Source organism: Lampetra fluviatilis, chromosome 2 (genome assembly GCF_964198595.1).
Source record: "Lampetra fluviatilis chromosome 2, kcLamFluv1.1, whole genome shotgun sequence".
Lineage (NCBI taxonomy): Eukaryota > Metazoa > Chordata > Hyperoartia > Petromyzontiformes > Petromyzontidae > Lampetra > Lampetra fluviatilis.
The window spans coordinates 12224438-12238312 of record NC_136276.1 but is presented as its reverse complement, the minus strand read 5'-3'; positions in this window follow the sequence as shown (position 1 = coordinate 12238312).

The following is a 13875-nucleotide window of genomic DNA, read 5'->3' as shown; positions in this document are numbered from 1 at the left end:
ACCCTGGGTGGCCAAAAACTTGAGTTTTGGACACTCAGGGTGCACCCAGTTTTGACATTTGTCAAATACACTTGATAATTGTATACTAGCACAGTGTGCCAGCACCCCATTCATCCAAACACTTGGTATTTGTATATTGGCACACTGTGCCAGCACCCCATTCATCTAAACACGTGGTATTAGTATGCTGGCACAGTGTGCCAGCACCATATAACTACACACACTTGATATTTGTACGCTGGCACAGTGTGCCAGCACCCCAACGACCAACATTTCAAGCTACGGCTCGGACTCGGAAGTGAGCTCGGGGCGGGCTTGCGACCAGGCGGGCGCACTGCCACCTTGCTCACATTCGAATGGCAACCCTCCACCCCAAGAAGACTTTTACCACGCGCCGCGAGGCCATCCACGGCATCCAAGACTTTGCTTTGCAACAAGGCAAGCGCGCAGTCCTTGACCTCAAGCGAAGCGGCGGACGGCACGTTGCCATCGTCTGCTCTAGTTCAACACCTTGTTCCTTCAAGGTGAAGCTGACGAAGCTCACGGGGGAACGACGCGGCTTCCGCGTCTCGGCGCTGTGCACGGATCACCACGGCTGCACGGGCACTACCAAGATCACGCAGCGCCAAGTGGAGGCGAACACGACAGCCCGTTCGGCCTTTCGCGCCAACCCCCGTACCTCCGCACCGACTGTCATTGCCCAGGTCGCCGACGTTGCTCGCGTCATTGTCCCGACCCGGATGATGTACCGCGCCAAGGACACGTGCATCGCGGCGAACGAGAGTGCGGCCCATGCAGGCTTCGAGTTCATCAACTCGCTGGTGGAGACGTTCGGCAAGCTCAACGCGACGACCTGCAGTGTGCGAGAAGACGCGGGCATCTTCTGGGGTGCGTTCATCTGCAACCCGATCGCACGCTCGTTGCAGCCAAGTCTTCAACGCGTCGTCGGCATCGACGGGTCGCACATGAAGGCGCGCGCCTACAATGGAACCATGCTCGTCCTCGTTGGGCGCGACGGCAACAACCGCAACGTCCTTCTCGCCGTGGCGCTGGTGCCGTCCGAGACGGCAGCGGCCTACGACTGGTTTCTCAACTGCTGCACGACCAACGACATCGAGCTCGACGGCACGCCGGTCTTCTGCGATCGTGGCACGGGCATCCTAGCCTCCGACTGGAAGGACCTCATGCTCATCCACTGCACGCGGCATTTGATCTGCAACGGCGTGGACAACATCGGCTCCGCGTTCACGCCCGACCTCCAAGGCATCATCTACGATGCCCAAGGGTGCGCCTCCGAGGCCGCGTTCCGCAGCTCCTTGGGCTGCTTGGGCGTAGCTCTGCCTGCGGCGGCCACGTACTACAACAAGATCGACCCCCACACGTGGGCGCTCTACCCGCACCTGCACACGACGCCATTGTACGGCTGGCGCACGACGAACTTTGTGGAGTCCACGAACAGCGAGGCCCTGCCGGCTCGTGAGATGGACCCCTTCCACTTCCTCATGCACCACATGGAAGACATGATGACGACGGCCTTTGCCCACCGCAGCGACGCCGAGAAGTGGGCCGCTCAAGGGCGTGTCATTACGCCGTACGCTCAAGGACTCATCGACGCTCAGCAGGCGTTGGCCCCGAGGTACAAGGTCTACGAGAGTACCTCGACGCGTGCATACGTCAAGGATCCAGACGCCTACGCCTCTGCCAAGCGCCGAGTCGATCTCAGCTCTCGGTCGTGCACGTGCGGGTACATGAAGCAGATGGGCTTGCCGTGTCGGCACTACATTCGTGCCCTCATGGCGTTTGGGCGGATGCCCGAGCTCTACGACGCATGTGCGGTGTGTTACCAAGTCTCTGCCATCAACACGACATGGACCTCGGTTGCCGGTATCGAGCTGCCCAGTGCCGAGGAGCTGCAACGCGACAACACCATGATGCCACCTCCTCGCCAGAAGAAGGCTGGCCGCCCGAAGAAGCGTCGGATTCGCAACCGTGGCGAAGGTGGCCCATTGGGCCTCACGCGGTGCTCCTTCTGTCGCGCCAAGGGCCACAACAAGCGCTCTTGCCCGTCGAAGTAGTTATATATATGTAACAAACATGTTTTGTTCTAAGTGTGCAGCACCATACTTCTCGACGCAAACACTATCTACCGTTGTTCTACTGTAGTAGGTGTAGCATGCAAACTGGCACACTGTACCAGTATACAAATGGCAAGTTCGTGTATGTTCGCGAGCTAAAAGTGTTACTGTAGTTGCAAGCTGGCACACTGTGCCAGTATACATATGGCAAGTAAGTGTTACTGTAGTAGCGAGCTGGCACACTGTGCCAGTATGCAATCGGGAAGTTTGTGGTGCAAGGTATGGAACATGAGCCACGAGAAACATCATTTGGAACGCTCTAAATCTGTGGCGACATATGGATGAATAACGCAAGGACCTAAACGTGTACAAAATGATACATTAAATCGTACACCTTCACCCAGTTTTGACATTTGTCCACATTGAACATCACCCAGTTTTGTCATATCAAAAAGCACCACCCTGTTTTGCCTGTCGTTTTCCAAGACCACCCAGTTTTGACATTTGGGATCCAGTTTTGTCGGCAAAAGTTAAAAACCACCCAGTTTTGACATTTTCCCAATCTAAAAGGAACATTAATGTTTTGATTGAAATTTGTACGTGTACTTTGCAAACATCACCGCAAGACTTATTGACATTGATTTAAAATGTTTTTTTGAACATTTTGGAAGTAGGAAAATCAAGTTGCAATTAAAGAGATGTACTTGTATTTATAATTTTTTCAGTTGCCTTAAATTACTATTTTTGTTATGTGATCTTTGAGGGAATATAAGGAACGAATGACAGCTGGGGTTTGGCTGAAAGCAGTGCTTAGCAAACCAAACCTCTTAGCCAATTTCAGCAAGTTGGGGCGGTTGTGGCTTTTAACCCATGATTGATTTTGATAACATCCCCCTTTTTTGAACGCTATCTTAATGTAAAAAATGTTCAAGAGCACTCCATAATCTGCTGTTATTACAGTTTGCCACTTATCTAGTAAGGGGAGTGGGAAACAATGGTGGCCAATCGACCTTTAGTTATGCCAATCAACTTAAGTGCCCTCTTAAATTGTTCATTCGGCATCCTTTGAGGTGCGTTATTTGTTTGCACTTTTATCACTGAAGACTTGATCTGAGTGTAATCCACACAGCAGATTGCGATCTTCCGCGTTACATGTTGCTACCTTAAGCACAGCATCAGATATTGTAGTCAAGGTTTACGGTAAAATTATTAAATTTCCATTGTGGAAATTTCTAAATAATTTTATTATAAAGGCTAACCACTTTACATCAATGGGTTTTATAAGGTGCAACTATTGTACACATTAATATATTTATGGTATGCAAATCAGTTATGAATATTGCATGCGATCCTATTGGCAATAAGTTGGGCAAAGATAGGTTTATGGAATTAAAAGCTTGACTGCATTGGCGTTGCACGGTAAATGTGGCAATAAGCAGCCGATTGGATGTATTGAAGACGGTGTACCGGTTTATATGATCAATCAATCCACAATACGACCACACGTGAAAATGAGCACCACTAGAGGGCGTGCCCTAGGCCATTGGTTTTTCAGCAAGCGCGATTGTATTTGATTTAATGCATTCTCTTTTGTTCTTTCGGTAAAGTCACGTAGATAGAATATTAATAGATCAAGACGTTTCAATCGCTACACAAGCAGCCGTCATCGGATGAAACAAACCGCAGAACTCGTACGTCAGCAGTTCTGCTGTTTCACCTGAGGACGGTTGCTTGTGTTGCGATCGAAACGTCATCTATTAATTTTCTAGCTACGTGACTTTACCGAAAGAACCAAATAGTATGGAATTCTGCATTCACGAAAGCCTTGAATTAAGATGAAATGCATTCTTCAGGAAAACCTCACTCGAAGGCTGACCAATGACATTTTAAAAAACACGATTTTGTGTGTAGGTCTCATTCCCTATCTGTTCCTATTGTCAATTGTATTCCTTTAAAATGTGGTATTGTTTAAACATTACAAAATGCAGTATAGTAACTGTACTATAAAACCTTGAGCAGACTGACTAAATGTTCCTCTCGTGAACTCCCAACAGAGACGGGAACGCATTAGCGTGCACAATATAGGACATGAAGGGAGCACGATTTAGTTGTCAGTACCGAAGTAATAATGTGTTACAGTATGAGAGTTGAGATAATTGAGCTTAGCACACCACCATTTCGTGTCGGTAGTGTACTGAGCAATCTTCATCTCCGCAAAGGCACCGGAATGTGTGTACGGCAATGCGGGCATGCTAGTTGGGTTGCTATCGTGCCGAGGTGTGGTGCATGGAACGCAAATTCCTACACGAATCACTTGGGGTATAATGCATTGCAGGCCATCAAACATCTCGCATTTCTTAGCTGGTCTTCCATCCAACCATTGACTATTGTCAAGCACGGATTTGCTTACAAGCCCGAAGGAAAACCATCGAGCGTGGTACAGTCGACTTTTTATCACCAGGTGAGATTTGTTTTATTACAACGTAATGTGTAATGTTTCAGCTGGAACACCCCTTGACACATTTGAAAGGGTTGTCCATCGACACATTATTTTATTTTCTTTGAACCTATCTACGTGACTTTACCGAAAGACCCAAATAATATGAATTGCTGCAGTCATGAAAGCCTTAGGTCAAAACATAAACACGTTAAACATTTTATATCCATGAATGTTATTTGCCTTGGTCTTCGGTAGAGATTTGAATGATGTGTATGAATAATAGTCGAATTTGAACATTTGACCTTCAAGAACAACGACCCCATGGAGCTGCAGATGTGACATACGGTTGCGTTGTGGGCTTGATGGATCTGAAAAGTCTGCGTTGTCGGTGCCACTTGGTAACGCTCGCATCACAATTACATGCCACCAGGTGGCGATGCCTACCCAGTGGTGACGCCTGCGCCAACTTGCACACATGAACCTTGAGTGATGACACTAACATTGTTTTTATTTGAAGCTTTCGTGACTGCAGGGATTAGGCTCCTATTCTTGGTTCTTTCGATAAAGTCACGTAGAAGGGAAAGAACCAAGAATAAAAAAAATTGTTTCTAGGTAGTGAGTGTTATTTCCTAATTGCTTATACCTCAAAAGTACATAAAATGTATATTATTCCCCACAAACTTTGATTTTGTGACCAGGACAGTGATTTTGAAATTGACCTATTTTCAATGAGAAAACTGGCAAATGTCTTTTGTTCACATAAAGTCAGAAAAAAGAAGCATGAATCAAAATTCACATGTGTTTATACTAAAGTAATACAAAAGTGACTTGAAAAGATTTAGAAGTGAGTAGTTTTTGCGAGATTTACGATTATACTGTAGATCACTTTAACGAATCAGCCCCCAAATGTAGTCTCCCATCATGTTCTCGTTATACTGTCCTTGGTAGCGGCGTTCAAAGTCCAGTATATCCTGGTGGAAGCGCTCGCCTTTCTCCTCCGAGTACGCTCCCATGTTCTTGAATTTATCAAGATGAACATCAAGGATATGGACTTTGAGGGACATCCTACAGCTCATTGTGCCGTAGTTCTTCACCAGTATCAACCAGCTCCACATCGTTTTCGACCTTGTGATTGCCCAAGAAGCCACGAGCCACTGCGACAAAGCTGTTCCAACCCGTTTTCTCCTTACTAGTCAGCTTCTTGGGGAATTCATTGCACTCCAAGATCTTCTTTATCTGTGGTCCGACGAAGACACCGGCTTTGACTTATGCTTCAGACAGCTTGGGGAAGAAGTCTTGAAGGTACTTGAAGGCTGCCGACTCATTATCTACAGCTCTGACAAATTGTTCATGAGGCCCAATTTGATGTGCAGTGGTGGCATCAGCACCTCTCTGGGGTCCACCAGTGGCTCCCACATGACGTTGTTCCTCCCCACAGAGAACTTGGTCCGCTGTGGCCAGTCCCGCCTGCGGTAGTGCGCCTTGGTGTAAATTTCTATACTTTTTAGGCATAAGCAATTACGAAAGAACACATACTACCCCGGAACAATAATTGTGTTACATAGTGTAATAGACTATAATTAAAAACCAATGGAATATAATGTAAGGGGACAACGACAGCTTAACGTGGTTTCTGAAACAATCTCCGGAGCCCTGTGCAAAAAGAGGTGTTTTGTTGTGGATATTACGGGATATTTGTGTTGTGGCAGCTGGAATGGAACACGTGCTCGTGGTGTTTGTGTTGCGTTTCCAGGGCAGTGCAAGGTATACAAAATGCACTCCAGTACGTCAATTCTGACGTGACATCCGCTTATCGTCACCATCCATAATCTCTCCACTCCTGGATGAAGGCCTCTCTAAGCTGTCACCGCCGTTAATGTTATCGCTGTGCAATTCTGACGTGACATCCGTAGCTATGAAATCAAGCGAGTTGATTTCACAGCTCCATCTCCAAGGTTGACGTCCTTTTGGTGTGTTTTTTTTCCTGCCACTTCCTCGTTTCTCTTGACCATCCGTTTTTAGGCTGTGTCCTGCCCAAGCCAACTTGCTCAAGAGTCAATATGATCTCTCTAACTGGCGCATGTTTAACGGTCCACGTTGCTCTTTATGACTCTTAGTTTCATTCTGAGTGTGCACTTCCCTATGCTTATTTGTGCACTGTTTAGCTTTCTCTTGTCATTTTTTAAAAAAGATTTGAGTGTCGGTTAAAAACTTTGCAAGCCTCCTCCTTGCAATGCGTACGCTTTTGTGTCACTTTTATGTCATCCCAGTGTAGCTGTTTACTTTTTGTGCATTTTTTTCTAAACAGTATTCTAATATATTTTCTGTTATGTATTACTGTATATAATATCTTGAAAGAGAGGGTCTTTGCCTATAACATCTGCCAATTCAACAGCAATCATTAAAACAAGCCTGACTGGTGGTGAAACGCTGTATATCGAAACCGGTCCATAGTTTGCCGGTACTGCATCAATCCTCCTGAAACTAAGCACTCCGAGAAGGTTGTGGGGCCGATGTGATATTAAAAAAATGTTTACGTGGAGAGACAGATATATGGAGACATACAGTTTGCGTATTTATTTATTAATTCAGGCTTTGTTGGAATTGCCCTTTTAATTCCGCTACCGCGCATAACATTGTATTACTCCAGTCTTGTGCAATAAAACGGTTAAGTGCATCAAACAAACATTTGGTGGCGCTCATGTTCATTGGCGGTCTTGGGCCATTGAAGCAAAGTTCACATTTCTGTGATGGGGAGTGGACCATTTCCAAATGCAGCAGACGCACCCTAATGCAACAATAACGTATACTGCGTAGTGTATTGAACATTGATGCAGTGGCATTCCAAGTGTGCACACTTTCCATACCACTACCCCTCCAAAACAAGCCGCATCATGCGTACGTTTTCGTGACTGTGTCGCGCCATCAAATGTGGGACTTAAATGGGCATAAGTACTGTAATATTATGGCATAAAATACACTCGGAATTAACGGAGGGATGTATTTAATTTAAACGTCAAATGTAGGATCCTCCTGACAATGTTTCTTGAGACACGGTGAAGCTTACATTCGTGAATAAAGGACCAAAGTAACATTAATAAATGCCACATTTAAACATTGTTCAGAACCTGTTAATGATGCAACACTCTCTTTCAGATATGGGTCCAAACCCCTTTAAAAGTGCATAACATAATCTCTGAATCGGGACCTTCTCTATACACATCTGATAGGTTATCCAGTATTGATTCCAGCAAGCATGACTGCTGATGACACCGATTGTCAAAAACCGGTTCAGAGTTTACTTGTACTGTACATATTAAACTCGCACCGCTGAAAGAAATCACTCCCAGGAGGTCATGTGGCCAATGGAATGTGTAAAAAATACCTTTGTTTTTTTATGTGGAGGAACAGATATGGGAAAGAGGTGCATGTTATATATATATTTAAAGACGGTACTGCAATGTATGCTACTCCGGAATCAGTATGAATTGCAGTATATTGTACTAAATAGACATTTATTCCCCACTCCCAGTGTCATAATGCAATTCTGCAGATTTCACTTGGCTATTTTATTTCCAACCATAGCATGCGTTGGCAGCTCTGCTATCCCTTTATTATATAGGTGAAGGCTGTTTTTTTTACATTTTCTACCAGTTAACCGAAGAGATGCAAACACCCCATTATTATTGTACTTATGGGTTTTGTGGAATGTGTTGCTGTTAAATCGCAGACTGTAGCACATAAACTAAACAACTCATCTTAACCACGGTAATGTGAAGGACCCATATCGCGGATACTATTTTAATATAATACATGGGGTAAAAACGCAGATGACCGTGGATAATAGGATGAATAGGGCCACCGACCCCACAGCTGTGCTGGATAGGAATCGCGTTTAATAGGGCCGTTAACAAGAGGAGGTCTCCTGTAAAATAGTTGCTTGAGAAAATGCAATGCTGGTTGTGGCTGGGCAGAGCAAGCATGATGTGAACCAAGCCTGGACGTGTGTGCGGTTGACACTGTGGGGAAAGCAGAATATAAATAATGGTGAACAATTTAGAATGCGCGCATATTTCACGAATAGGACGCAATGTCCGATCGAGGAATCGAAAGCGCAGAGCCATAGCTCGAAGTCGATAATATGCCAGTCTGGTCAAGCGAGAGCTTGGACAGGTTAGCCCCGAGCTGCTGTTTGAAGGTGGATGGCACTTGGATGCTGCGTGTGTGAAGTGGGAGAACGTTCCAGGTGGCTTGTGCATCCACGGAGAAATGCCGCTCAGCCAAGACAGTCCTGGTTCTGGGCACAATGAGCAGCAAGTTAATCTGAACTGGGCAGGATGCGGTGGTTTGTTGTGATCAGTGGAGAAGGGTGGAGAATGTGACAAGACACACTCATGTCCAAACAGAAATACTGTAGTTCGTCTGTGCCAGTCCCTTGACCCTGTTTGTTGCTGATAACCATTCTGAGAAACAGTCCATATTTCTAAATACCGAGCAGAGAAGACTTCCGTTATGCCTGCATGCCTGTAAAGCGCAAACCGAATCAACAATATTAAAAATCGAGACAAGCTGTAGTGACGGATAATAGTGCCTTGGCGTTGTTTATTTGTGTACGGTGCTTGAGTAACAGCACTGCACGTTCACTATTCTGGCAAATTGCCCGATGATGCTGGATGTAATTTCCAGCGAAACGTCGTACTCAAAAAATTGTAAATGTTGTGGATTCACTCTTCAACACACCGGTGGGCTAGAGTAGTGAACTATTTGTCTTTTGTCAACGTGACACATTTTTTACTGATTGGCCGTGTCGGGTGGTGGGGGGTTGCGACACATTTATAAATAACGCGATCTAACCCAAAAACCTTTATTATGAATGATATTGGTCGCGAAAGCCTACGCGTTAAACCACATTCCTACATGTAAGACATTAACCACACAGCATCAATCAGTTGGTTTATCGCCACTACTGCCAGTGTCTTTCTCCTGGGAATGCAATGCACATCAAACTCAGGTATACAACAAGTTCTTTAAAGGCCTAATATATGGTATACTGTATAGCTAAAACAATGGCTTGAATGAAATAAAATGAAGTCAAGGCTTGAGAAAATAACCTGAGAGCTATGGAAAGTCAAGTGTAATCACTCATCTCAGACTCTGAACTTGACATCATGCTTTCAGTGATGCATCTCATTGACAATTGTCAACCAAGGCAGTTTGCCTAAAGCAGCTCCAAATACCATCTGCTTCGTCTGCCACCGTCATGTCTACATGGGGACGAGGCTGTTTGCTCCCTGCGTTTTTCTAGTTCCTAATCTTATATTCCGGTGGTACAGCATGAAGCTGACACCCGCTACCAAGTTCTGTTCATTTTCATTAATTTAAAGCATATCTAGTGTGGAGGCTGTAACTTATTGTGCCTTGTATGCTTTTTTTTACAGTTCTCTTCCAGCTTATGAACGTGTTGCAACCGTCTTCTGAATCTAGCCTCAAGGCATGACAAGGATTTGTGCTGTGTTTGGAAATGTCGGTGTTAGTTGGCTGCAGTTTGAAAAAAAAAAATTGCCCGATAGAAATATTACATCTAAAATGGATCGGCGTGACCCGCATCTAACGTTTCTCCACTTCACGCTTCCTTGAATTTAAAGTGTGTTCAAACGTGACAATAATATGCGTTTATACTTCTTATATTTTGTGGCAGATAGTGATCAATACTTGGGTGTAAACTGCCGACAATCGTACAGGCATTGTCCACGTCGACAGTGTGCAGATGGTAGAGGCACAGCCCAGCAATTGCTCGCTCACACCACTGCTTGGCAGAAGCGCTCCCACTCGAGGACGCCCAATAGAGCGCGCTCTGGAGAGTATTTGGCCTACTCTTCCACGCTTGACAATGCGTATTAGATACATAACAATTGATCGATATGAATCAGGCAACCAAATGTATGAATTAAATGGCATGCATATTGAGTGTAAAACATTATTGATTGTACAGTGTGTTAAGGGGCCGTCCATAAATGACGTCACGCACCTAGGGGTGGGGGGTCAGACATTTGTGACGATGTGTGACGAGGGGGGATGGTTGAGAAATGTGACGTCACATCAAAATGCGCAACTTTAAATAAATATAGACAACACGTTATACTTAATTAAATACACTTTTTAAGAAATTTTTTCTCCTACAACATCAGAGTGCAGCGCCACATTAAATACGCACTACAATGACAATCGTTTAAAGCGATTTGAAGCGTGTTTTAATTTTTTGAGGGGGGGGGGGGCAGAGCTTTGTGACGTCATATTTGAGGTGGGGGGGGTCTGACTTTTTGTGACATCGTGTGACGAAGGGGGGGGGGGGTCAAAAATCGTCCAAAATCGCCGGACGTCATTTATGGACGGCCCAATATTCTCATAAGGGTGGTCCCCACTGAGTATAAACGTACGAACTAAGTTAAATATTAAGCAGTGAGGTAAAGACACAGAACAAGAAATATACGATTGTAAAAACAATACGTTCCATTGACCAGTTGTACATTTTTATTCAACGGTGCCTTTGTATAACGTGAATACAAACACAATGTTGCATGAGTTCGCTGAGTCTTGCAGTGGATGTAATGGTGTGGGCAAGTACACACATTTTACTGGTAGGAACCTCCTGGTTACACCAGCCCACAGGGGATTATTGTGTCCATCCGTCCGTCGTGCATCCAAAAATGGGAGGGGTGGGGCTGGGTGGAGAGGGGAGGGTGGGAGGGGCTGGGTGGGGAGGTGGGGAGGGGCTGGGTGGAGGGTGGGAGGGGTGGGGCTGGGTGGGGAGGGGCTGGTCACCCCGTGGTGCCCTTATAAAACTCAACGTTTAAACTACTCACGCCGGCTTGTGCCCGCCCTCACAGTCGGGCATATTTGCGGAATATACCACGCCGCCGTTGACCCTGGCCATTGACCGAGCAACCCAACCTTCCTACGAGCTCCCTCCGCAGGAATGTGTTTGTCAACCATTTCCTGGCCTGCCGTCTTCGGGTCAAGTCCAGAGGATGACGGTGGAGGGCCGCGGACTCGATGTCAACATTCGAGATATGGCTAGAAAACCGCAGTTCATAATGTGGAGTGCAAACGTGACTCGTAGTGAACGCTGGTGACTGCACAATAAAATCATCCACAACACAGAGCTGTTTCCTGTTTTAATTCGCAATGAGCAGCGCCCATCGCCGTCTGAGAATCTTGGTTTTGTTCCCATTGTGCTTACTTGATATCACAGTAATTGTGATGCGAGATATCCCAGAAATAGTATTCGTCTCACGTTGTAGCGTCAATTAGCTTATTATGTTAATATGACTCACCAATACTTTGTTTTGTGTAATGAAATGTCATTCGACTCAAATAATAATTTCAATGATTGATGTCTGCATTTTAATAGCAATAATTCAAAATTTGGGGCATTTGTCAATCCACTGCTGGATGAAGGCTTTCCCACGCCATGCCAGTCATGGGGGTTGTTTGACCATACTTCACCACACTCATCAGTGCGGGTTGGTGTGGGGGCCCACGACTTGTTTTGATATCACTTGCCACTCATGTGAGCCATGGCCAGGAATCAAACTCGTTTCCCCAGCTACATTGCAGTGCACGAACCTCCGATTAGCACAGTTGGCTACATACGGTGCAAAAGAAGCTCAACATACATACAACACCACTCCCAATATTAAATACTCTATGCAAAAAAATATGCAAAATAAAAACGTGATGAATACTAATCTGCATTTACATATATATGTTAAACACCAGAGTATTTGTAGAGATTTGCATGCATTTTTTTTATTTAGGCAAACTTTAGTCAATAATTGTTAGAATCGGTAACAAAATAACTTTTCAGAAAATCCTACGCTAAATTTTTAAACAATATACTGTACAACCTGGGTATGAATTTAAATTCACTAAATCTTATAAGCTGCCAAAAATTTAAAGGTACACTAAAATAACTATGGACACAACAAATATTGTAGTCTCCAGCCCTTATTATCCACAATATCTCTGGCGTATGAAGAAGGGCCGATGCCCAAGACGTCGCGATTATATTTTTGTATTATTAGGCCGTGCTGTTGAGTGTTTTGAGTTTAAAAAAAAATATGTATTGTGTTTGTGCACCAGTGGCAACGCAGCATCACGAAATTATGTCCCAGCAATGTTGCTCTTCGTTGTTGTTCAGCCACCAACAATATGCATCCTGAACCATGTGAGAACATCCCTTTGTTTACCTGTATAGTGGCGAGGACGCTGTTATTTCAACTTAACAACAATAAACACAGTGAGGCAGCCGCTTTGGTCTACCACCGACAAGTACTGCAGAGCAAGTTGATAATCTGGTCACCAATGACTGCACCAAAAATATTGATGTAAAAAATCAGCAATTTACCTAAATTTGAGCTGTGGATGAAAAATAATATCGTTTTGATTGTCGTATGGTAATCTCATAGCAGGGTGTATGGAAAATGTATACCCCTGCTGTGAAAACATATTTTCTTCTTTTTTATGGTTGATGTAGATGCATAGCACCATTCAGGTGGTAAAGCCAGGTAACCTCCTCAGGAGCAGTGGAGTGTATGACTTTTATGTCTCCTTCATATTTGTGGATTGGGAATTGCATCCTAATATGTTGTATGGTCTGTTCTGGATGGCAACAGGCGCACACTGGAGAGCTTTTAATTTTTCATTCGTGCATTAGGTATCCGCATCTGCCACGATTTGTGCGAATGCGGTTTCGGGTGGACCGTAGGCTTTGTGGAAGTTCAAAACCAGGGGTATTCTGCGTTGGGTCTTTCACAAGGTGTCTGTGCGTTCTTCCGAACCCCATTCAGCTTTCCAAGCTTCGTCAGGATATGAATTCGTATTGTTTCAGGTTAAGGGCATGGGTCCAAAAGACCTTGTCTGACTTCAAGTGATGGACGAGGGACGTTAGTGAGGTCCTGATGAATGGGAAGGCGACTGTTTTCCTCAATTTGCAAGACTTCCTGGAGGGTTTCAGCATCACGGCAGATGGCTGGGGGAGAGACGTGTGACAGCACGGGCAGCCAGGGTGTTGGGTTCGACTTGAGAGCTCCAGTGACAGGCCGCATTGCAGTGTTCAGTTGGACATCAACAAGTCGAGCGGAACTACTTCTGGTCCACACTGGTGCACAGTACTGGGCTACAGGGTACACACGGGACATTGTTGATGTATATAGTGCTGGTGCTGATGCTGCCCAGCTTGTACTTGCCAGTTTCTGGACCAGGTTTAGCCTTGTTTTCGTCTTGGCAGCTACATTTTTCAGGTGGTCGTGGAAGGTTAGCATATGGTCCAGCTTCACTCCGAGAAAGGTTGGAGTGGGG